This window comes from Hyla sarda, chromosome 2 (assembly GCF_029499605.1).
Source record: "Hyla sarda isolate aHylSar1 chromosome 2, aHylSar1.hap1, whole genome shotgun sequence".
Classification (NCBI taxonomy): Eukaryota; Metazoa; Chordata; class Amphibia; order Anura; family Hylidae; genus Hyla; species Hyla sarda.
Genome location: NC_079190.1, coordinates 383,451,199 through 383,477,582, shown reverse-complemented (window position 1 = coordinate 383,477,582; position 26,384 = coordinate 383,451,199). Strand labels below are relative to the sequence as shown.

At 44.2% G+C, this 26,384-nt stretch overlaps 1 protein-coding gene across 3 annotated transcripts in view; it reads right to left on the bottom strand.

Moving 5' to 3' along the window:
- METTL27 (methyltransferase like 27) overlaps positions 1-26,384 on the bottom strand; it is a 113,287-nt gene that overhangs the window by 74,626 nt on the left and 12,277 nt on the right. For 2 of the 3 annotated variants that reach the window (XM_056558543.1, XM_056558540.1), the window contains exon 1: positions 2,490-2,604. The exons of the other annotated variant lie outside the window; for it this stretch is intronic. The gene's annotated coding sequence lies outside the window, so the exon portion shown is untranslated. Of the gene's footprint in view, positions 1-2,489; positions 2,605-26,384 lie in introns of those variants that run through there. 3 annotated transcript variants of the gene reach the window in all.

The following is a 26,384-nucleotide window of genomic DNA, read 5'->3' as shown; positions in this document are numbered from 1 at the left end:
TATTAAAAGTTTAGTTTGGTGATAGGTACTCTTTAACGGAACTCTGCTGCAGCGGAATCTCTGTGCAGAATTCCAAATTGGAATCCGGCATGAAAATTCCGACTTGTGCACATGGCCTTACTACTATATATACTGATCCTGTAGGGCTAGTAGGAAAGATCTGGTAGGTGATTATGTCATCCTGTAGTGCCCGGGACGCAGTATAGGAGATCTGCGGCAGGACTCAGCTGTCAATCACAGCCGGGATCCTGCCGCAGCTGCAGAGACCAAGGTCATGCTGGTTTTAGCAGAGATTTCAGCAGATTTTTACAGCTGGAAATCCGCCACTATGAGCGGACACACAGAGCTACCCCACCGCAACCAGAAGCTTGCTCTGCAGTCCCTCTGTGACTGCCGTAGGGTCCCATGTGACCCTGCCCTTAACCTCATAGAGGCCATGGTCAGTACTGATTATGGCTTTTATGGGATTGACAAGGGAAGGGGGATTCCACTGTCCCCCATTATCAACCCTGCAATGTGATTGGGGGGGTCCCGATGGTGCTGATGGCCTCCTGTCTGTCAAGTACGGCAGCCTGTGAGGTTGAGTGTCTGGTAATACTGGCAGTTATACTGTGCTGCAGTACAGATGTAAAAATGTTTTATTAATGCTCCTAATAAAGCTCAGTATTATCACAAAAAAAAAAAAAAAAAAAAACTGAAGCAAACCTATACATAAAAGGTATTGCCATGTTTGGAATGACTTGTACAATAAAACAATAATGTAGCATGTATCGCAAAAATGGTACCAATAAAAGTACAGCTCATCCACAAAAGATAAACCCTCCAAGTGCTGAAAAAGGTAGCTGCTTTCTTCCAAAAACAGCACCACACTTGTCCTCAGGTTGAACGTGGTATTACAACTTGGCTCCATTCACTTAAATAAAAACTATGCTGCAATACCACACACAATCTAAGGACAAATTAAGCTGTTTCTTGAAGAAAGCAGCTATGTTTTTCTTCTATTCCTGATTCGGGAAGGGTTAAGTCAGACTGGTGATCACATGACCAATTTTTTGTACAGATAGGCATAGACGCTGCTGTAGGACCAGTGATGTTAAGTGTGCATGATGTGGGCAAAAAAAAAAAAAAAACTTTGAGTTCTTCTTTAAAGGGGTACTCCACTGGCCAGCGTTCTGAACATTTAGTTCCGAAAGCTGTGTGTGTGCTGCGAGGGGGTCGGCCCTGCCCCTTCATGACACCATGCCCCACCCCCATGACATGACGGCCACTGCGCCTCTTTCCATAGACTTGCATTGATGAGGCGTGACATCACGAGGGGGCGTGGCCGACCCCCGCAGCGCGCACACAGCGTTCAGAACTAAATGTTCGGAACGCTGGCCAGTGGAGTACCCCTTTAAGCACTTGAAAGCATAATACAATGGCATACTGATCCATAATACATGCCTTTTCCTGCTCTATGGCCAAGCACTAAAATGGACTTGTAAATGAGGGGGCGATGGTTTTGTACATTGGAACGACTAGAATCTAATTTATGGAGCCACAATCTAAAACAATTCCATATTTTGCCTCCTATTCCCGGTACATTTCATCTATGCCAAGCCTAGTTCTGTACATACCATTAACCTCGGCATCGTAATACCGTGCCTAAAAATATGGAGACTACTCCTCTATTGTGTGACAAGTGAAACATGGAAAGTGAGCGCTTTTGGCATAGACGAGTGGTTGCTTCATTATCCAATAGACAAAACATGAGCTTTCTTTTTTTTTTTTTTTTCTTCTGCATGTTTGGCCATAGCACATATTTTTTTTTATTTTTTTTAATGCTGTTATGTACGATATCGATTTATATAATAAAAAACAGACAAGAACTATGCGCCTTGGCGTAAACTGAAATGTCCGAGCCAGAAAAGAGACATAGATTGTGTGTGCCTGTTTTCATATATCATAAAACAATGGAGCAAGTTGAATAAAAGACACAAACTATTTAGGCTAGAGAACCCTTTTGGAGAAAATACAGCCCTGGCTAGCACCGTGCAGCTTTGCCAATTGTTCTGCTATGTTTTCTGGCGTCCGAAAAAAAAAATGTAAATTACGTCCCGTTTTTTAGCCAAGGAGGGCTGTTTACGAGGTTAAGTCTGTAAAAAAAAAATAGAAAAGGCTAATCCAATTTTCGGAACGTATATTAAAAAAAAAAAGAATAAAAAAGGTGGAGACGGAGACTCTTGGAAATGAACTTCCACAACTTTCGTAAGGCGCGTCTTAATTTTTATACGTCTAATGCGCGCCTGAATTTATATACTGACAGCTGCTGGGCTTTCAGAACAAGTAGACACAATGGTAATGAAAAGTGAATGGAGTTTATGTGTCCTGTCCTGGGGAGGCATGGGGGAGAGGGGGGTTGGGGGGTGAAACGCCTGACAGCTGAGGTTAAGCCATCATTTCGGGAAATATGCTGATACAATGGACGACGGTATTTGTCAGTACAATACCTTGGAGACTCAATGTCAGGCTTGTAGGCATCTACGTAGACACTGCAGCTCCCAGAATGCACTGGGAATGAGGAAGTCCTGCCTTGCAAAGCAGGCTGGCTCATGCAGACTTGCAAACTGCGGGACTGTCTAAGAGCGGTGTTTCTCAACCAGGGTGCCTCCAGCTGTTGCAAAACTACTGAAGGCTGTCCAGGCATGCTGGAAGTTGTAGTTTTGCAACAGCTGGAGTTGTCCTGGAATTCTGGAAGTTTTGTTATAATTGGAGCTGTATAGGGCATGCTGGAAGTTGTATTTATGTAATAGTCGGAGATGTCTGGGCATGCTGGAAGTTGTAGTTTTGTAATAGTCGGAGATGTCTGGGCATGCTGGAAGTTGTAGTTTTGTAATAGTTGGAGCTGTCTGGGCATGCTGGAAGTTGTAGTTTTGTAATAGTCGGAGCTGTCTGGGCATGCTGGAAGTTGTATTTATGTAATAGTCGGAGATGTCTGGGCATGCTGGAAGTTGTAGTTTTGTAATAGTCGGAGATGTCTGGGCATGCTGGAAGTTGTAGTTTTGTAATAGTTGGAGCTGTCTGGGCATGCTGGAAGTTGTAGTTTTGTAATAGTCGGAGCTGTCTGGGCATGCTGGAAGTTGTAGTTTTGTAATAGCCGGAGATGTCTGGGCATGCTGGAAGTTGTAGTTTTGTAATAGTCGGAGATGTCTGGGCATGCTGGAAGTTGTAGTTTTGTAATAGTCGGAGCTGTCTGGGCATGCTGGAAGTTGTAGTTTTGTAATAGTCGGAGATGTCTGGGCATGCTGGAAGTTGTAGTTTTGTAATAGTCGGAGCTGTCTGGGCATGCTGAAAGTTGTAGTTTTGTAATAGTCGGAGATGTCTGGGCATGCTGGAAGTTGTAGTTTTGTAATAGTCGGAGATGTCTGGGCATGCTGGAAGTTGTAGTTTTGTAATAGTCGGAGATGTCTGGGCATGCTGGAAGTTGTAGTTTTGTAATAGTCGGAGCTGTCTGGGCATGCTGGAAGTTGTAGTTTTGTAATAGTCGGAGCTGTCTGGGCATGCTGGAAGTTGTAGTTTTGTAATAGTCGGAGATGTCTGGGCATGCTGGAAGTTGTAGTTTTGTAATAGTCGGAGCTGTCCGGGGAATGCTGGAAGTTGTAGTTTTGTAATAGTCGGAGATGTCTGGGCATGCTGGAAGTTGTAGTTTTGTAATAGTCGGAGATGTCTGGGCATGCTGGAAGTTGTAGTTTTGTAATAGTCGGAGCTGTCTGGGCATGCTGGAAGTTGTAGTTTTGTAATAGTCGGAGCTGTCTGGGCATGCTGGAAGTTGTAGTTTTGTAATAGTCGGAGATGTCTGGGCATGCTGGAAGTTGTAGTTTTGTAATAGTCGGAGCTGTCTGGGCATGCTGGAAGTTGTAGTTTTGTAATAGTCGGAGCTGTCTGGGCATGCTGGAAGTTGTAGTTTTGTAATAGTCGGAGATGTCTGGGCATGCTGGAAGATGTAGTTTTGTAATAGTCGGAGATGTCTGGGCATGCTGGAAGTTGTAGTTTTGTAATAGTCGGAGATGTCTGGGCATGCTGGAAGTTGTAGTTTTGTAATAGTCGGAGATGTCTGGGCATGCTGGAAGTTGTAGTTTTGTAATAGGTGGAGCTGTCTGGGCATGCTGGAAGTTGTAGTTTTGTAATAGTCGGAGCTGTCTGGGCATGCTGGAAGTTGTAGTTTTGTAATAGTCGGAGATGTCTGGGCATGCTGGAAGTTGTAGTTTTGTAATAGTCGGAGATGTCTGGGCATGCTGGATGTTGTAGTTTTGTAATAGTCGGAGATGTCTGGGCATGCTGGAAGTTGTAGTTTAGTAATAGTCGGAGCTGTCTGGGCATGCTGGAAGTTGTAGTTTAGTAATAGTCGGAGATGTCGGGGCATGCTGGAAGTTGTAGTTTTGTAATGGTCAGAGCTGTCGGGGCATGCTGGAAGTTGTAGTTTTGTAATAGTCGGAGATGTCTGGGCATGCTGGAAGTTGTAGTTTTGTAATAGTCGGAGATGTCTGGGCATGCTGGAAGTTGTAGTTTTGTAATAGTCGGAGCTGTCTGGGCATGCTGGAAGTTGTAGTTTTGTAATAGTTGGAGCTGTCTGGGCATGCTGGAAGTTGTAGTTTTGTAATAGGTGGAGCTGTCTGGGCATGCTGGAAGTTGTAGTTTTGTAATAGTCGGAGATGTCCGGGCAGGCTGGAAGTTGTAGTTTTGTAATAGTCGGAGCTGTCTGGGCATGCTGGAAGTTGTAGTTTTGTAATAGTCGGAGATGTCTGGGCATGCTGGAAGTTGTAGTTTTGTAATAGTCGGAGATGTCTGGGCATGCTGGAAGTTGTAGTTTTGTAATAGTCGGAGATTTCTGGGCATGCTGGAAGTTGTAGTTTTGTAATAGTCAGAGCTGTCTGGGCATGCTGGAAGTTGTAGTTTTGTAATAGTCGGAGCTGTCTGGGCATGCTGGAAGTTGTAGTTTTGTAATAGCAGGAGATGTCTGGGCATGCTGGAAGTTGTAGTTTTGTAATAGTCGGAGATGTCTGGGCATGCTGGAAGTTGTAGTTTAGTAATAGTCGGAGCTGTCTGGGCATGCTGAAAGTTGTAGTTTTGTAATAGTCGGAGCTGTCCGGGGAATGCTGGAAGTTGTAGTTTTGTAATAGTCGGAGATGTCTGGGCATGCTGGAAGTTGTAGTTTTGTAATAGTCGGAGATGTCCGGGCATGCTGGATGTTGTAGTTTTGTAATAGTCGGAGATGTCTGGGCATGCTGGAAGTTGTAGTTTAGTAATAGTCGGAGCTGTCTGGGCATGCTGGAAGTTGTAGTTTAGTAATAGTCGGAGATGTCGGGGCATGCTGGAAGTTGTAGTTTTGTAATAGTCAGAGCTGTCGGGGCATGCTGGAAGTTGTAGTTTTGTAATAGTCGGAGATGTCTGGGCATGCTGGAAGTTGTAGTTTTGTAATAGGTGGAGCTGTCTGGGCATGCTGGAAGTTGTAGTTTTGTAATAGTCGGAGCTGTCTGGGCATGCTGGAAGTTGTAGTTTTGTAATAGTCGGAGATGTCTGGGCATGCTGGAAGTTGTAGTTTTGTAATAGTCGGAGATGTCTGGGCATGCTGGAAGTTGTAGTTTTGTAATAGTCGGAGCTGTCTGGGCATGCTGGAAGTTGTAGTTTTGTAATAGTCGGAGATGTCTGGGCATGCTGGAAGTTGTAGTTTAGTAATAGTCGGAGCTGTCTGGGCATGCTGGAAGTTGTAGTTTTGTAATAGTCGGAGATGTCTGGGCATGCTGGAAGTTGTAGTTTTGTAATAGTCGGAGATGTCTGGGTATGCTGGAAGTTGTAGTTTAGTAATAGTCGGAGCTGTCTGGGCATGCTGGAAGTTGTAGTTTTGTAATAGTCGGAGATGTCTGGGCATGCTGGAAGTTGTAGTTTTGTAATAGGTGGAGCTGTCTGGGCATGCTGGAAGTTGTAGTTTTGTAATAGTCGGAGCTGTCTGGGCATGCTGGAAGTTGTAGTTTTGTAATAGTCGGAGATGTCTGGGCATGCTGGAAGTTGTAGTTTTGTAATAGTCGGAGATGTCTGGGCATGCTGGAAGTTGTAGTTTTGTAATAGTCGGAGCTGTCTGGGCATGCTGGAAGTTGTAGTTTTGTAATAGTCGGAGATGTCTGGGCATGCTGGAAGTTGTAGTTTAGTAATAGTCGGAGCTGTCTGGGCATGCTGGAAGTTGTAGTTTTGTAATAGTCGGAGATGTCTGGGCATGCTGGAAGTTGTAGTTTTGTAATAGTCGGAGATGTCTGGGCATGCTGGAAGTTGTAGTTTAGTAATAGTCGGAGCTGTCTGGGCATGCTGGAAGTTGTAGTTTTGTAATAGTTGGAGCTGTCTGGGTATGCTGGAAGTTGTACTTTAGTAATAGTCGGAGATGTCTGGGCATGCTGGAAGTTGTAGTTTTGTAATAGTCGGAGCTGTCTGGGCATGCTGAAAGTTGTAGTTTTGTAATAGTTGGAGATGTCTGGGCATGCTGGAAGTTGTAGTTTTGTAGTGATCGGAGCTGTCTGGGCATGCTGGAAGTTGTAGTTTTGTAATAGTCGGAGATGTCTGGGCATGCTGGAAGTTGTAGTTTTGTAATAGGTGGAGCTGTCTGGGCATGCTGGAAGTTGTAGTTTTGTAATAGTTGGAGCTGTCTGGGCATGCTGGAAGTTGTAGTTTTGTAATAGTCGGAGATGTCTGGGCATGCTGGAAGTTGTAGTTTTGTAATAGGTGGAGCTGTCTGGGCATGCTGGAAGTTGTAGTTTTGTAATAGTCGGAGATGTCTGGGCATGCTGGAAGTTGTAGTTTTGTAATAGTCGGAGATGTCTGGGCATGCTGGAAGTTGTAGTTTTGTAATAGTCGGAGATGTCTGGGCATGCTGGAAGTTGTAGTTTTGTAATAGGTGGAGCTGTCTGGGCATGCTGAAAGTTGTAGTTTTGTAATAGTCGGAGATGTCTGGGCATGCTGGAAGTTGTAGTTTTGTAATAGTCGGAGATGTCTGGGCATGCTGGAAGTTGTAGTTTTGTAATAGGTGGAGCTGTCTGGGCATGCTGGAAGTTGTAGTTTTGTAATAGTTGGAGCTGTCTGGGCATGCTGGAAGTTGTAGTTTTGTAATGGTCGGAGATGTCTGGGCATGCTGGAAGTTGTAGTTTTGTAATAGGTGGAGCTGTCTGGGCATGCTGGAAGTTGTAGTTTTGTAATAGTCGGAGATGTCTGGGCATGCTGGAAGTTGTAGTTTTGTAATAGTCGGAGATGTCTGGGCATGCTGGAAGTTGTAGTTTTGTAATAGTCGGAGATGTCTGGGCATGCTGGAAGTTGTAGTTTTGTAATAGGTGGAGCTGTCTGGGCATGCTGGAAGTTGTAGTTTTGTAATAGTCGGAGATGTCTGGGCATGCTGGAAGTTGTAGTTTTGTAATAGTCGGAGATGTCTGGGCATGCTGGAAGTTGTAGTTTTGTAATAGTCGGAGATGTCTGGGCATGCTGGAAGTTGTAGTTTTGTAATAGGTGGAGCTGTCTGGGCATGCTGGAAGTTGTAGTTTTGTAATAGTCGGAGATGTCTGGGCATGCTGGAAGTTGGTAAAATCCATCTCATGGATGCACTCTGGAGACAAAAGGGTTAAAGCAACCTTCTAGTCTGCAGGATGTTGAATATTTAACCCTTTCTCTTCCAGAATGGCGTAGGTTGCACGGTGTTGTGAAATAAATCACTATTGCGCAGCTGACTGTGGTGTTGAGGAGAGAATCATCCTTCCCATTCTATTCTGGCAGAGATTTCGCTGGTACTTTGGCGAATCCCATCTCGTATTCTGCTGTAGCTTATCCCCAAACACTTTTTGGCGCTTTGGCTCAGTAGACTAAATGAACCTTATCCAATGAAATATTGAAGGGGACCTGTAGAAATTTAGATGTCACTTAATTATTCAGCGGTTGATTATGTGTTAGCTAATTCTTTGCTTTATCCAGAATAGAAAAGTCTTTATAAATACACTTCTAAGAAGAGTGTGTGGTGGCCCAGTATGGGAGGTTTTACCTGTAACCTTGCTACCCTATCAGGCAGCCTCCTGCAGTGTCCACTGGGCCTCCCTTGCACTTGTTCCCCCATGTACATGTCCCCCACATGTTTCACCAATTGTTGTATTATAAAATGTGTAAAGAGGTGTTATAACTTTAAGAAGGTTGTCATATGAGCTGTCATGTGATTGTTATCCAAGAGGTATCAGTGACCAGACGACCCAAGGTTGGTCTATGGGCTCCCTGCTAGTCTCCCCCATATAAGCCCTGGCTAGCTCAATCTCTTTCGTTGCTCTTTCTGCTAAGTTGAGGTCCAGTACAGTCGAGTCTTAGAGAGTGTCCAGAGTCATAGGAGGCCTCAAGTCCAGTCTGCAGCCACAAGCAGCTACAAGTAAGCCACAGTCTCAGTATTGTCAGTCATCAGTCAAGTCAAGTCACAGTCATCATTTGTCAATCAACGCCTACATTAAATTTACCCCATTTACTACAAGTCCTGGTCACCTCCGTGGGCCCTGGCTGAACTGTATAGATTTTTCCACCTGTCTAACCTCAGTAAAGTTACCATTGTCCGTAACTCGGTGTTGGAGTCATTATTGACCCCGTGCCTAGCCCAGTATCCAGTGGTATACCTTCAGGTGGTATTGAGGATAAACCACGCCCTGGCCTCACGAATACAAGGGGTTAATGCCATCTGCCCCTAGGGTAATACCATCTACCCTTTGCATCACACCCTCTACCACAAGTGCATTTTTGGAAAATACTTGCTCTGTTAGTTTTAGATCCAACCTGCCCCCCTTTAATTTTCTTAAATGAGCTGTCATGATTTACTGGGGACTTCATAAAGAAAGACATATAACCGGAAATTGCACTTAAAAGTTCCTTTTTATCTCAATTTTCATTTGTTACAAAAAATGCAGTGCGAATTAAGAACATGTGGGGCATGTCCACTATTTTTGTGCAACAAGTTATTCCTATCACTCTCTTTAGAATATAAAGTAGTTCCAAACTTTCCTTTTTCATATCATACTTCGACATCCAAATAGTAGATCAGGTTAGGGCTATGTTCACATGTGAACTCTATTAACGGATGACAGCTGTTAAGATATTGAATATATGTAATTAATTCTTCAGGGGTCCCCGTCCAGATGACAAAACAGTCATCAACGTACCTCAGCCATTTTTTACATGTATTGACAGTGGATGTGTGGGAATGAATCTTTCTTCAAACTTACTCATAAATATGTTTGCAAAACTAGGTGCGACAGAGGTCCCCATCAAAGTCCCCTGTTGTTGCAAAAATAATTATTTTCCATATAAATTGTATTTGGGTATTACTTAACATGACGTCCTTAATCAATTCTTCTTTTATAGCTAGTATTCCCTCCTCTGTGGGGATGTTAGTGTATAGACTTTTAATATCCAATGTACATAATAGAATTGGTCCTTCGATTTTACTTTCTTTGATATGATCTAGAAACTCATTAGTGTCCTGCAAACAGTTCGGCAATTTTTTTACAACTTTTTGAAGAAATGTGTCAACATATACCGCTAAAGGGTATAAGACACCCGTGAAGATAGGTCGTCCCGGGGGTCGACTCATGTCTTTCTGAATTTTTGGTAGCAAATACACAAGGGGTACACGTGGGTGGTCATTAATCAGCAGATCTTTGATATCTTTAGTTATTATACCTTCATTGAACGCTTCTTCTATCACATTATCAACCTCTTTTTTAATCTCCTTTGTTGGGTCATTGTGTAACCTTCTATACACTGTATCAATATTAAGCTGGTTCAATGCTTCCAACATATACATATCCTTATCCTGCACAACCGTTGCCCCCTCCCTTTATCAGCTTTCTTAATTATTACCCGTTTCTTTTTTCAACTCCTGCAATGCGTTTTTTCCCTTTTTAGACATATTAGATTTTAAATTAATATTTTTCTTTATTCCACTCGTCTGTTATTTCTTTAATCACAACCTTCTGAAAGGTATCCAAAGTGTTGCAGTTTATGTTCGGGTCAAATGTACTTTTTTATTCAATTTACTTTTTTATATATCAACTGTATTTAACTCTCTTTCTTTTTCATTTTTACCAAAGTACATTCTGAGCCGAAGTAGCCTGCAAAACTTATACAAATCAAAATTATTAATATTTTCAGATGGAACGAACCCCAGTCCTTTATTAATTACATTCTGTTGAGCAACGGTTAATTCTACGGATGAGATGTTAACTAATAGCTCACCATTTTCTGGTACTGTTTTTTGTTGCGGGCTCTGGTGTACACCCCTTCCATATTTCCAGTGTCTCTTTTTTCTTTTCTTTTTCTTTTTTGTTGATTTCCAAAAAAAATCTTGTCCAGCCTCTTGTTCAGACACATTATTGAGCTCACTATCTGTTGATCCATAGTCGAATGCATTGAATTCTCCTCGTTGTTCTCTTTGTGTACGGCGATATTTTCTCCTCTCATCGGCCCAGATATATACTCTGTCCATCATATAATCTTTTGTATCTCTTTCAAATTTTGATAACTTCACTTGTAAAATAGAAGATTTTAACTTATCCACATTATTTTTGATTTCTTGTTGCATTTTTTCAATAATCTCTTGTTTCTCTTGTTTTTTATATTTCTCCTGCACTACACTTATTTCCTTCTGCAATTCTTTAATAGCCTGTTGTAGGTGTTGTGCTGTAAGGTACATTAGGTCTAAGGAATGTAGATTACATAACACAAACCACTTTTGTTGGTAAGTTAAATCATCTTGTAGCAATACTGGTGTGATTGGGCTCCTAAGTCCGTGCGGTATCCTTTGCACCTTGAGGTATTCTGTGAGTGTCGAGGCATGAAGGGTTAAACTAGCCTCTTTCTTGCTCAGCTGATTCAATCTCTTAGCGTGATTTAACTTTATATTCACACTTGTTTCTTTTAAATTAAGTCTGGCACCATCCGCTGCCTTTAAAATATTGTCACGGTCCCCCTCAGAAAAAGCAAATATCTCTGCAGTTTTGACTGGGGGACAGGGAGAGAGAGCCCTAACTGACCCTAAAAAGACTCTCCCTGCCTACTTGCCCATCCATCCTAAACAATGAATTGACAACTGGGCGCTGGTCCCTTCCTGCGCTTAAGTGCAGTGGCATAAAAACACATAATATACGTAGTCGGTCACAGGCCAGAAACGGAAAACAACTAGAAAACCAGATATACCAGACAGAACACAAACACCAACAGGCAGAATATAGTGAATTAACAAACAGTTCATAAAGCGGATATCAGATAAACGGCAGACATGATAAAATGAACAAGACTAGGCATGATAGGAGTATACAGCAGAATCCAGGAGATGAAATGGATAAACAGAAGAACTGAGAGCCAAAACACTAAACTGAACAGGTAAGTTACTAAGAACTGTCACAAGCAGGTACAAGGACAAAGATCAGATCAACCAAACAGGATATAAATATAGGACACTGTTCACACTGGGACACAGGACATACAAACTGGACTCCCCACTCCACTATAGGAGTAGCCATTAATAATAAAACCTAATAGGCTACTGTCCAGCGGACACACTCACTGTGTGGACAAAAAGCACTAGACTAGAACCGGATAAGTCTGAACAGACTCCAGAATACCGAACAAGAATATAACATACAGAGCACAGGGTACAAGCTAGACTCAGACACAGTGTGAACACAGACAGAGCAGAACGAACAAACGTAATCCTAAAACCGATTTATATAACACAGACTAAAATACAAGGAGCATGCTATATAACCGTGACTAAAAACCCAGATAAAAAGACAAGATAAATACAAGGTAAATGCTCAAAGCAGACATAGTCAGAATATAGCACAAACAGACATAGAAGTATTGCACTTAATAACCAGCACCAGAATGCAGGAGAATTATTTCGCTCTTAACTCATTCGCTCAGAGCATTAACTATTTATTCCCTATCCAGGTGGAAACTGCTCTGAACAAACTAGTGTGTGAAAAATAATGAGTAGTGAGCCCAGAACAGATACGCCACAAGTGCCTAGGACAACATTTACCTGACAGGACAACATTCTGTACTGGGTCACCACATTTTCACATATGGCAGAATGATAAATTTGATTTACAAAAAAACCCTTATCCTGAAGTACTCCTGCTCACATACACACTCTTACTAGTTCCTGGTGTCTTACACCCAATAACAATTTCTGTATCTGCCCTTCATCACACAGAAAACTAACTAAATGCTAGGACAAGCATAATATGTAGGCTAGACTACTTTTTTGTCACCAAATGGCAAACATACTACCACTTCTTTTAACCTCTTAACTCTGTTGCATGATTCACTTGGCTCTTCTGATGTTCCTCTAGTGCCACCACGTCTGTCCAATCCTCCACTGGATTCCCATCACAGGAGGAATCCACTTTAAGAGCCAAACTCTAGGCTACAAAGTCTTATCCAATTCTAGTGCATTCTACATTTCTTCTTTAAGTCACTGATTCCACATCCCATGAAACCTCTGCTCTGCCAATGACAGTCTCCTCTATTCTTCTCTATTCAACCACATCTAATGCTTACACGCAAGCTCTCTGTTCTAGAAGTTCCCTATTTCATATGAAGACCTCCCAAGCCTTATAATGCACACTGAAAACACCGGGACCCTCTCCTAGCATTACATACAGCATGACCGGCAATTAGGGGTCAACTCCTGGGAAAAAAATGTGGGAACTCACCCACAGATTTCTATTCAAGGGCTGGTCCTGCAGGACTCCTGCTAATGGGAACAGTGTTCCTGGTGTGGAAAAAGTATAGGAACTCCGTTCCTATGCGTTTCAGCACGACTTGAGCCCTGCCAGCAGCCCATCTTACTTAGGATAATCATGGCAGAAGACAGCAACGCTCTGTTATTACCCTGGGTCTTGTGCTTGCCTCTGACAGTTTTGCAGGCAAGACTTCTAGGAAAGCTAATCCCCCACTCCCGAGCAGTAATCACATTTAGGACTGACATCTCATGATGTCCCCCACCCCATCCCCATAAGAGACACTTTTCAAGCTTCTCATGACACTTCATTAGCGGTAATCACATCCATGGCTCACAACCATGGCCTCTCGGGACCTTGACCTTAAAACAATAATCTTCTATTCAGGGCTCAAGTCCTGCAGGAATGCATATGTGGTGTCCCGGTACCGTATCCTATCCAGTACCTGCGTGTGTGGATCCCCTTAGCCAGAGTCCCTAGGACGTCAGGGTCCCCATTGTCTAGTTCACCCCTGGTCACCTCTCATCCAGATAGTTATTGTGCTAATAGTTTATTTAGGAAGCATGTAAACATGATATCAATGTCTATAAATAGTTAATTACCTGTCTGTGGCGTAGCAGGACCTGCGGGTCACGTGGTCAGATGAACTCTATGGTATTCCTGCTTAAGGACCTTTGGAGGTCCCTGTGACGTATGTTACCCATCACACTGTGTAACAGTGAATGACGGATGTTCGGACCAATCGGATTCACCCCGCCCCTGCCTATATAAAGGAGCGGCGGCCATTGTTCTCTCTCTTGTTCCCAGGCTGTCAAACGAGTAGGATCTGCGCAGCTGTCTATCGCAGTGAGTTAGGTGTGAGCCTTGCGGCAATGGCTGATTTATTCAGGATCGCGAGTGTATCAATCCCTAAGCACTCTGCAGCATCACCGGACCTTATCTATCCCCTAAATCCGGACGAATCTGCAATAATTACCCTAAATTCAGAGACTTTAATTTATTTCAAGGTCCGCAACAATTGTCAGTCATTGAGATATATAGAGACTGTTTGCCTGAGACTGTTATTATTCATTGGATGTACCACAAGCATCTAAGTAAAGTTCTTCAAGTTAAAGTTCAACTACTTTGCGGATCTTCAGTCATTTTATTACTTGCACCTATCGTTACTGGGAAGGGCGGCGATAGGCCGGAGAATTACCTCAGCATACTAGCCCTCAGCCTGGCGTCACGAACTATAGGGTTAACATTAACCCCTCATTTGCCGAAACAATACCCCCACTACCAACATCCCCCCAAGGGCTACCACACATAGGAACTGAGTTCCTGCACTTTTTCAGCAGCAGGAAAACTGTTTCCATTAGCAGGAGTCCTACAGGACCAGCTCTTAAGTGGAACTCTTTTTCCCCCAGAACTTGACCTTTGCTTCTTTTGCTGATAGGGGTGACAATCCCTCTATCTTACCTCCAAAATGCTGTGCTCGGGTAACCTAATGGTTAGGATCAACATCATCTCTGATCTTGGCTATGGCAGCATGGTGTCTCTATATGTCATAGCTGACTTCTGCTGCTGATGGTATAGACTGATGGTATAGACTGGTATAATATAGTAAGTGATAAAACACAGCATAGCACTACATAGTACACATTTAGTAGCGCAGAATACACCAGTGACCAGAATTGTGGAGAGATTATGATGGCAATGTTCAGGACTGGCCAGACTCAGTGCTAAAGAAGAGTTAAATCTGTAATAGTCCAGAGTTGAGAAATCCTTTGTCAGTTTGGAAGCACTTTAAAACTAATCCATTCTGATAGATTTCTCTTGACACCGGAAAAATAGCACAAATAATGTGAACCAGAAATAAGTAAAAAAAAAATACATGAGGAAACACACTGAAATAAATGAAGACTGCATAACTTTAATCCCAGTTTACCAATGTGGGGGCAATGGAAAGGAATTAAAGATAAAACACAGAAAACTATTATTAAATAATGTATCTTGAAAGTATACAATGGTGATCGAAATTGTATGTTTTATGGTATCTGTTTTGTCTACCATCTTGGGTCTTGAAAGGGGTATTACGGGATTTTTTCTTATGTGACTATGCTACAGGGGCTGTAAAGTTAGTGTAGTTTATAATATAGTGTCTGTACCTGTGTTTAATGGTGGTGTTGCAGTTCTTATGTGCTCTTTGTCCAGATGTTCATTTTTAGAGTGTTGTTTTTGCTCTTTCCCAGGTTGCAGTGTGGCCCAAGACATTATATCACAAGTCAGGTGTTAAAAGGAAGCATGGCAGTGCTTCATTGGGTGGAGTTACTGCTGGGTGGGAGGGAGGTCATTCTCCACAGGGCTGCAGGGAATTGTAGTTTCAAGCACAGCAAGCATGGACGGGAGCATTTCTGTGCTGCAATGGGAGGGGTGACTGATGTGTGGGAGGGAGAAAACTGACCTTACACTTACAAACAAGGGATCCTGGGACTTGTAGTTTGAACGCCAACTGGAAATAGCCATTTTACGAATAGAAAGCAGCAGATTTATGGTGGACTCACAACACAGCCATTTAGCCCCAAGACAGGCACGGATCTTTCCTAAGTATGTCCATTAATGGCTAATAGATAAGTACAAAAGTCACCTTGTTGGATAACCCCTTTCAACTCTCCTTTATGTGTCCAGGGCGGTCCCATGAGGAGGGCCCAGTGGTTTCCAACCCTAATAATATTTTTAAACCCTGACATATTTCCGTAGGTGTCAACTAATAAATGAGAGTTATGTTCATACAGATTCAGGGTCAAAATTCCTTTACATCCATGCCCCTGCTTACCCTAAAAACCAACTGACAGGTTGTCTTTTATAAGCATTTCAGTTACAAACTTTTGCCATACAGAATTGAATCAGTAAAGCTATGTCTGTCTGATGTATATAATGGATGTATCTATAGATTTCTATGGACTAGACTTATACCACAAGAGTGTCCTTTTGACTTAGCTGCCATTTAGGCATTGGCATACCTTTATTAATTGTATTGGAAGGAATAAACAACTTTAATTTCCAAAGGTCAACCCTCGAAAAAGGATTCTGCGAAGTATACATTTTTCTTACATAGAATTCAGCTACAAATGCATGCAACAGTATGGAATACAGTTCACATATCTGTCTGTATACATAATATAAGAGTATATGTCAGAGTTTTCTTTCTGCTTTGTCTATAGGTGACAACCTACAGTCATGACTGTAAATGTTGGCACCCCTGAAATGTTTCAAGAAAATGTTTTCCTCACAGAAAAAGATTGCAGTAACACATGTTTTGCTATACACATGTTTATTCCCTTTGTGTGTATTGAAACTAAACCAAAAAAGGAAAAAAAGCGAATTAGACATAATGTCACACCAAACTCCAAAAATGGTCTGGACAAAATTGTCACCCTTATCTTAATATTTGGAAAAAATAACAAATCAGTCGCTTCCTATAACCATCAATAAGCTTCTTACACCTCTCAGCAGGAATGTTGGACCACTCTTCCTTTGCAAACTGCTCCAGGTCTCTTATTGGAAGGGTGCCTTTTCCCAACAGCAATTTTAAGATCTCTCCACAGGTGTCCAATGGGATTTAGATCTGGACTCATTGTTGGCCACTTCAGAACTCTCCAGCGCTTTGCTGCCATCCATTTCTGGGTGCTTTTTGACGTATGTTTGGGGTCATTGTCCTGCTGGAAGACACAAGATTTCGGACGCAAACCCAGCTTTCTGACACTGGGCTGTACAGTGCGACCCAAAATCCCTTGGTAATCCTCAGATTTCATGATGCCTTGCACACATTCAAGGCAACCAGTGCCAGAGGCAGCAAAACAACCCCAAAACATCATTGAACTGTCACCATATTTCACTGTAGGTACTGTGTTCTTTTCTTTGTAGGCCTCATTCGGTTTTCGGTAAAACAGTAGAATGATGTGCTTTACCAAAAAGCTCTGTCCACAAGACGTTTTCCCAGAAGGATTTTGGCATTACTCAAGTTCATTTTGGCAAAATGTAGTCTTGCTTTTTTATGTCTCTGTGTCAGCAGTGGGGTCCTCCTGGGTCTCCTGCCATAGCATTTCAATTCATTTAAATGTCGACTGATAGTTCGCTCTGACACTGATGCTCCCAGAGCCTGCAGGACAGCTTGAATATCTTTGGAACTTGTTTGGGGCTGTTTATCCACCATCCGGACTATCCTGCGTTGACACCTTTCATAAGTTTTACTCTTCCGTCCACACCCAGGGAGATTAGCTACAGTGCCACAGGTTGCCAACTTCTTGATAATGTTGTGCACTGTGGACAAAGGCAAATCTAGATCTCTGGAGATGTACTTGTAACCTCGTGCTTGTTAATATTTTTGGTTCTCAAGTCCTCAGACAGTTCTCTTCTCCTCTTTCTCTTGTCCATGCTTAGTGTGGCACACACAGACACACAATGTAAAACTAAGTGAACTTCTCTCCTTTTTATCTGCTTTCAGGTGTGACTTTTATATTGTCCACACCTGTTACTTGCCCCAGGAGAGTTTAAAGGAGCATCACATGCTTGAAACAATCTTATTGATCCACAGTTTTAAAAGGGTGCCAATAATTTTGTCCAGACCATTTTTGGAGTTTGGAGTGACATTATGTCCAATTTGCTTATTTTCCTCCCTTTTTTAGTTTAGTTCCAATACAAACAAAGGGAATAAACATGTGTATAGCAAAACATGTGGTACTGCAATCCTTTTCAGTGAGAAATACTTCATTTTCTTGAAAAATTTCAGGGGTGCCAACATTTATGGCCATGACTGCATATGGTTAAGTAATGACAAGAAAAGCATGAAACTCATGAAATCCCTGATTTATTTTATTTTATTCTAGAACAAAGGCTCTTTATGGTGTAAATCTCAATGTAGAAAGAGAGAGATGGGTGACCAGGGGCAGCAATTTTATGACCTATGAAGATTGGGCTATAATGTTCAATAGTATAGGTACATTTATTGCTTAAAAGTTAAACTTATGGCCCCAATGTTTTCAAATCAACTGGTGTGAGAAAGTTATACAGATTTTTGTAAATTAATCTTAAATCTTCCAGTACTTATCAGCTGCTGTATGCTCCACAGGAAGTAGTGTAGTTTTGTAGTCCTTTCTAGTCTGACCACAGTGCTCGCAGCTGACACCTCTGTCTGTATAAGGAACTGTCCAGAGCTGAAGCAAAACCATATAGTAATCTTCTATGGACAGAGGTGTTAGGAGAGAGCACTGTGGTCAGACTGAAAAGAACTTCCCAGCTTCCTTTGTAGCCTACAGCAGCTGATAAGTACTGGAAGGATTAAGATTTTTAAATAGGAGGTCATTTAAAAACTTTTTTAACACCTAATTGGGCCAAATAACAGGATGACTTTTAATGTATTTAGCATGTATTGCATATGCTAACCTCATGCAAATGATTATATGTGATATGGATGATTGTGCTCTTTCAACACTTGCCTCAGGCTGTAGGTTAACTAGATACAGGGTGTCTTAAAAGGAACTCATCTTATGTTATTAAGTCAGAACCCCATATAAAAGAGAATATCAGAACATTTGGAGTACTGTTCCAGTTATTAGTTGCATAATCTGCACATACTGTTTAATAGTGTTTTAAGGCTTTCCTCACATAATATGCTCATACAGAGAGAAGAACAATACAGCTGATATTAATTTCCTCATATTGAGATGAATATTATACACGGATATACTGTTACGCCGAGCGCTCCGGGTCCCCGCTCCTCCCCGGAGCGCTCGCTACACTTCCCTCACTGCAGCGCCCCGGTCGGTTCCACGGACCCGGGGCGCTGCGTTACTACCTCCGGCCGGGATGCGATTCGCGATGCGGGTAGCGCCCGCTCGCGATGCGCACCCCGGCTCCCGTACCTTACTCGCTCCCCGTCAGTTCTGTCCCGGCGCGCGCGGCCCCGCTCCCTAGGGCGCGCGCGCGCCGGGTCTTTGCGATTTAAAGGGCCACTGCACCGCTGATTGGTGCAGTGGTTCCAATTAGTGTTTACACCTGTGCACTTCCCTATATCACCTCACTTCCCCTTCACTCCCTCGCCGGATCTTGTTGCCCTAGTGCCAGTGAAAGCGTTCCTTGTGTGTTCCTTGCCTGTGATTCCAGACCTTCTGCCGTTGCCCCTGACTACGATCCTTGCTGCCTGCCCCGACCTTCTGCTACGTCCGACCTTGCTTCTGTCTACTCCCTTGTACCGCGCCTATCTTCAGCAGCCAGAGAGGTTGAGCCGTTGCTAGGGGATACGACCTGGTCACTACCGCCGCAGCAAGACCATCCCGCTTTGCGGCGGGCTCTGGTGAAAACCAGTAGTGACTTAGAACCGATCCTCTAGCACGGTCCACGCCAATCCCTCTCTAGCACAGAGGATCCACTACCTGCCAGCCGGCATCGTGACAGTAGATCCGGCCATGGATCCCGCTGAAGTTCCTCTGCCAGTTGTCGCTGACCTCACCACGGTGGTCGCCCAGCAGTCACAACAGATTGCGCAACAAGGCCAACAGCTGTCTCAACTGACTGTTATGCTACAACAGTTACTACCACAGCTCCAGCAATCATCTCCTCCGCCAGCTCCTGTACCTCCTCCGCAGCGAGTGGCCGCTTCTGGAATACGACTATCCTTGCCGGATAAATTTGATGGGGACTCTAAGTTTTGCCGTGGCTTTCTTTCCCAATGTTCATTACACTTGGAGATGATGTCGGACCAGTTCCCCACTGAAAGGTCTAAGGTGGCTTTCGTAGTCAGCCTGCTGTCTGGAAAAGCCCTGGCTTGGGCCACACCGCTCTGGGACCGCAATGACCCCGTCACTGCCTCTGTACACTCCTTCTTCTCGGAGATTCGAAGTGTCTTTGAGGAACCTGCCCGAGCCTCTTCTGCTGAGACTGCCCTGTTGAACCTGGTCCAGGGTAATTCTTCCGTTGGCGAGTATGCCGTACAGTTCCGTACCCTTGCTTCAGAATTATCCTGGAATAATGAGGCACTCTGCGCGACCTTTAAAAAAGGCCTATCCAGCAACATTAAAGATGTTCTGGCCGCACGAGAAATCCCTGCTAACCTACATGAACTCATCCATCTTGCCACTCGCATTGACATGCGTTTTTCCGAACGGCGTCAGGAGCTCCGCCAGGATATGGACTCTGTTCGCACGAGGCGTTTCTTCTCCCCGGCTCCTCTCTCCTCTGGTCCCCTGCAATCTGTTCCTGTGCCTCCCGCCGTGGAGGCTATGCAGGTCGACCGGTCTCGCCTGACACCCCAAGAGAGGACACGACGCCGCATGGAGAATCTCTGCCTGTACTGTGCTAGTACCGAACACTTCCTGAAGGATTGTCCTATCCGTCCTCCCCGCCTGGAAAGACGTCCGCTGACTCCGCACAATGGTGAGGCAGTCCTTGATGTCTACTCTGCTTCTCCACGTCTTACTGTGCCTGTGCGGATGTCTGCCTCTGCCTTCTCCTTCTCTGCTGTGGCCTTCTTGGACTCTGGATCTGCAGGAAATTTCATCTTAGCCTCTCTCGTCAACAGGTTCAACATCCCGGTGACCAGTCTCGCCAGACCCCTCTACATCAATTGTGTAAACAATGAAAGATTGGACTGTACTATACGTTTCCGCACGGAGCCCCTTCTAATGTGCATCGGATCTCATCACGAGAGGATTGAACTGTTGGTCCTCCCCAATTGCACTTCTGAAATCCTTCTTGGACTTCCCTGGCTTCAACTCCATTCCCCAATCCTGGATTGGTCCACTGGGGAGATCAAGAGTTGGGGGCCCTCTTGTTCCAAGGACTGCTTAAAACCGGTTCCCAGTAAACCTTGCCGTGTCCCTGTGCTTCCTCATGTAACCGGTCTCCCTAAGGCCTATATGGACTTTGCGGACGTTTTTTGCAAAAAACAAGCTGAGACTCTACCTCCTCACAGGCCTTATGATTGTCCCATTGACCTCCTCCCGGGCACTACTCCACCCCGGGGCAGAATCTATCCTCTGTCCGTCCCAGAGACTCTTGCCATGTCTGAATACGTCCAAGAAAATTTAAAAAAGGGCTTTATCCGTAAATCCTCCTCTCCTGCCGGAGCCGGATTTTTCTTTGTGTCCAAAAAAGATGGCTCTCTACGTCCTTGCATTGACTACCGCGGTCTTAATAAAATCACGGTTAAGAACCGCTACCCCCTACCCCTCATCTCTGAACTCTTTGATCGTCTCCAAGGTGCCCATATTTTTACCAAACTGGACTTAAGAGGTGCTTATAATCTCATCCGCATCAGAGAGGGGGATGAATGGAAAACGGCATTTAACACCAGAGATGGACACTTTGAGTATCTGGTCATGCCCTTTGGTCTATGCAACGCCCCTGCCGTCTTCCAAGACTTTGTTAATGAAATTTTTCGTGATCTACTATACTCCTGTGTTGTTGTATATCTGGACGATATCCTGATTTTTTCTGCCAATCTTGAAGAACACCGCCAGCATGTCCGTATGGTTCTTCAGAGACTTCGTGATAATCAACTCTATGCCAAAATAGAGAAATGTCTGTTTGAATGCCAATCTCTTCCTTTTCTAGGATACTTGGTCTCTGGCCAGGGACTACAAATGGACCCAGATAAACTCTCTGCCGTCTTAGATTGGCCACGCCCCTCCGGACTCCGTGCCATCCAACGTTTTTTGGGGTTCGCCAATTATTACAGGCAATTTATTCCACATTTTTCTACCATTGTGGCTCCTATTGTGGCTTTAACAAAAAAAAATGCCGATCCCAAGTCTTGGCCTCCTCAAGCGGAAGACGCCTTTAAACGACTCAAGTCTGCCTTTTCTTCGGCTCCCGTGCTCTCCAGACCTGACCCATCTAAACCCTTCCTATTGGAGGTTGATGCCTCCTCAGTGGGAGCTGGAGCTGTCCTTCTACAAAAAAACTCTTCCGGGCATGCTGTTACTTGTGGTTTTTTTTCCAGGACCTTCTCTCCGGCGGAGAGGAACTACTCCATCGGGGATCGAGAGCTTCTAGCCATTAAATTAGCACTTGAGGAATGGAGGCATCTGCTGGAGGGATCAAGATTTCCAGTTATTATTTACACCGATCACAAGAACCTCTCCTACCTCCAGTCTGCCCAACGGCTGAATCCTCGTCAGGCCAGGTGGTCTCTGTTCTTTGCCCGATTTAATTTTGAAATTCACTTTCGGCCTGCTGATAAAAACATTAGGGCCGATGCTCTCTCTCGTTCCTCAGATGCCTCTGAAATTGAACTCTCTCCTCAACACATCATTCCTCCTGACTGCCTGATTTCCACTTCTCCAGCCTCCATCAGGCAAACTCCTCCAGGAAAGACCTTTGTTTCTCCACGCCAACGCCTTGGGATCCTCAAATGGGGTCACTCCTCCCATCTCGCAGGTCATGCGGGCATCAAGAAATCTGTGCAACTCATCTCTCGCTTCTATTGGTGGCCGACTCTAGAGACTGATGTGGTGGACTTTGTGCGAGCCTGCACTATCTGTGCCCGGGATAAGACTCCTCGCCAGAAGCCCGCTGGTTTTCTTCATCCTCTACCTGTCCCCGAACAACCTTGGTCTCTGATTGGTATGGATTTTATTACCGACTTACCCCCATCCCATGGCAACACTGTTATTTGGGTGGTCGTTGATCGATTCTCCAAAATGGCACATTTCATCCCTCTTCCTGGTCTTCCTTCAGCGCCTCAGTTGGCTAAACAATTTTTTGTACACATTTTTCGTCTTCACGGGTTGCCTACACAGATCGTCTCGGATAGAGGCGTCCAATTTGTGTCTAAATTCTGGAGGGCTCTCTGTAAACAACTCAAGATTAAATTAAATTTTTCTTCTGCATACCATCCTCAATCCAATGGACAAGTAGAGAGAATTAACCAGATCTTGGGTGACTATTTACGACATTTTGTTTCCTCCCGCCAGGATGACTGGGCAGATCTTCTACCTTGGGCCGAATTCTCGTATAATTTCAGAATCTCTGAATCTTCCTCCAAATCTCCGTTTTTCGTGGTGTACGGCCGTCACCCTCTTCCCCCCCTCCCTACCCCCTTGCCCTCTGGTCTGCCCGCTGTGGATGAAATTTCTCGTGATCTTTCCACCATATGGAAAGAGACCCAAAATTCTCTCTTACAGGCTTCTTCTCGCATGAAGAGATTCGCAGATAAGAAAAGAAGAGCTCCTCCCATTTTTTCCCCTGGAGACAAGGTATGGCTCTCCGCTAAATATGTCCGTTTCCGTGTCCCGAGCTATAAGTTGGGACCACGCTATCTTGGTCCTTTTAAAGTTTTGTGTCAAATTAATCCTGTCTCTTACAAACTTCTTCTTCCTCCTTCTCTTCGTATCCCTAATGCCTTTCACGTCTCTCTTCTTAAACCTCTCATCCTCAACCGTTTTTCTCCTAAATCTGTTCCTCCCACTCCTGTTTCCGGCTCCTCGGACATCTTCTCTGTCAAAGAGATTTTGGCCTCTAAAAAGGTCAGGGGAAGAACTTTTTTTTTAGTGGATTGGGAGGGTTGTGGTCCAGAAGAGAGGTCCTGGGAACCTGAGGACAATATCCTGGACAAAAGTCTGATCCTCAGGTTCTCAGGCCCCAAGAAGAGGGGGAGACCCAAGGGGGGGGGTACTGTTACGCCGAGCGCTCCGGGTCCCCGCTCCTCCCCGGAGCGCTCGCTACACTTCCCTCACTGCAGCGCCCCGGTCGGTTCCACGGACCCGGGGCGCTGCGTTACTACCTCCGGCCGGGATGCGATTCGCGATGCGGGTAGCGCCCGCTCGCGATGCGCACCCCGGCTCCCGTACCTTACTCGCTCCCCGTCAGTTCTGTCCCGGCGCGCGCGGCCCCGCTCCCTAGGGCGCGCGCGCGCCGGGTCTTTGCGATTTAAAGGGCCACTGCACCGCTGATTGGTGCAGTGGTTCCAATTAGTGTTTACACCTGTGCACTTCCCTATATCACCTCACTTCCCCTTCACTCCCTCGCCGGATCTTGTTGCCCTAGTGCCAGTGAAAGCGTTCCTTGTGTGTTCCTTGCCTGTGATTCCAGACCTTCTGCCGTTGCCCCTGACTACGATCCTTGCTGCCTGCCCCGACCTTCTGCTACGTCCGACCTTGCTTCTGTCTACTCCCTTGTACCGCGCCTATCTTCAGCAGCCAGAGAGGTTGAGCCGTTGCTAGGGGATACGACCTGGTCACTACCGCCGCAGCAAGACCATCCCGCTTTGCGGCGGGCTCTGGTGAAAACCAGTAGTGACTTAGAACCGATCCTCTAGCACGGTCCACGCCAATCCCTCTCTAGCACAGAGGATCCACTACCTGCCAGCCGGCATCGTGACATATACATTATGAATGAAATAGGAAGCCAAGAAAAATTGCAAACAGTCCAAAACAAATACCTCTGGAAAAACACGAACAAACACTAATAAAAAATATCTTTGCAGAAAAAAAAAGAATGAGACATGGAAGTTTATTAAAATTAGAGATTGGAAACAAAAACTGTTTTCTCATAGTCGTGACCATTTGGTTTCGGTCAGTTAAAAGTCGGCATGCTATCGTTTTTCGAACTAGTTTTTTTTCCCATCTCTCACCATCTGAAGAATTGGCACAAGCTGTCGAAAGAACACATGCTGAAATTATCATTGAGTTGCTTTCATTACATCATCCAAAGTGGTTTAGGATAGATCTGTATTTTTCTCTAATTCTACAGTGTGCAAAATTGATGGTATCATTCTGTTAAATACAAAAAAAAAAACCACAATGAACTCTGAACACTGAAAAGAGTAAAATCAATAAAATTGTACTGAAAATAACTGAACATTTTATAAAACAAAATGATAAAGCTGTCCTGGTCAAACATGAGTTTCCCTGAACTTAAAGGGGTTCTCCGGTGCTTAGACTTCTTATTCCAAAGGATAGGGGATAAGATGCCTGATCGTGGGAGTCCTGTCACCTCCCTCCCATAGGCTTGCATTGAGGGGGGCGGAGCCTTGTTGTCCCAACGCTCCGGGCCTGTGATCGACAGTAATCAGATCTGGAGCGAACACGTTCCGGGGACTGATTATAAACGGGGTGCGGTGTGCAAGATCACGGGGGTCCCCAGCGGCGGGACCCCCGCGATCCTTTGGATAGGGGATAAGATGTCTAAGCCTCGGAGAACCCCTTTAACCCCTTAAGGACCCAGCCATTTTACACCTTAGGACCCGGCCATTTTTTGCACATCTGACCACTGTCACTTTAAACATTAATAACTCTGGAATGCTTTTAGTTATCATTCTGATTCCGAGATTGTTTTTTCGTGACATATTCTAATTTAACATAGTGGTAAATTTTTGTGGTAACTTGCATCCTTTCTTGGTGAAAAATCCCCAAATTTGATGAAAAATTAGAAAATTTTGCATTTTTCTAACTTTGAAGCTCTCTGCTTGTAAGGAAAATGGATATTCCAAATAATTTTCTTTTTATTCACATACACAATATGTCTACTTTATGATTGCATCATAAAGTTGACATGTTTTTACTTTTGGAAGACACCAGAGGGCTTCAAAGTTCAGCAGCAATTTTCCAATTTTTCGCAAAATTTCCAAAATCACAATTTTTCAGGGACCAGTTCAGGTTTGCAGTGGATTTGAAGGGTCTTCATCTTAGAAATACCCCACAAATGACCCCATTATGAAAACTGCACCCCCCAAAGTATTCAAAATTAAATTCAGTCACCATTTTAACCCTTTAGGTGTTTCACAGGAATAGCAGCAAAGTGAAGGAGAAAATTCACAATCTTAATTTTTTACACTCGCATGTTCTTGTAGACCAAATTTTTGAATTTTTACAAGGGGTAAGTGGAGAAAATGGATTGTTATTTTTGTAGCCCAATTTCTCTCGAGTAAGCACATACCTCATATGTCTATGTAAAGTGTTCGGCGGGCGCAGTAGAGGGCTCAGAAGCGAAGAAGCGACAAGGGGATTTTGGAGAGTACGTTTTTCTGAAATGGTTTTTGGGGGGCATGTTGCATTTAGGAAGCCCCTATGGTGCCTGAACAGCAAAACCCCCCCACATGGCATACCATTTTGGAAACTAGACCCCTTTAGGAATGTAACAAGGAATAAAGTGAGCCTTAATACCCCACAGGTGTTTCACGACTTTTGCATATGTAAAACAATATATAATTTTTTTCACTAAAATGTGTGTTTCCCCCCAAATTTCACATTTTTGCAAGGGTTAATAGCAGAAAATACCCCCCAAAATTTGTAACCCCATCTCTTCTGAGTATGGAGGTACCCCATAAGTTGACCTGAAGTGCAATACGGGCAAACTACAATGCTCAGAAGAGAAGGAGTCATATTTGGCTTTTTGAGAGCAAATTTTGCTCGGGGGGGCATGCCGCATTTAGGAAGCCCCTATGGTGCCAGGACAGCAAAATAACCCCCACATGGCATACCATTTTGGAAACTAGACCCCTTGACAAACGTAGCAAGGGATACAGTGAGCATTTACAACCCACTGGTGTCTGTCAGATCTTTGAAACAGTGGGCTGTACAAAATGTTTTATTTGCACAGCCCACTGTTCCAAAGCTC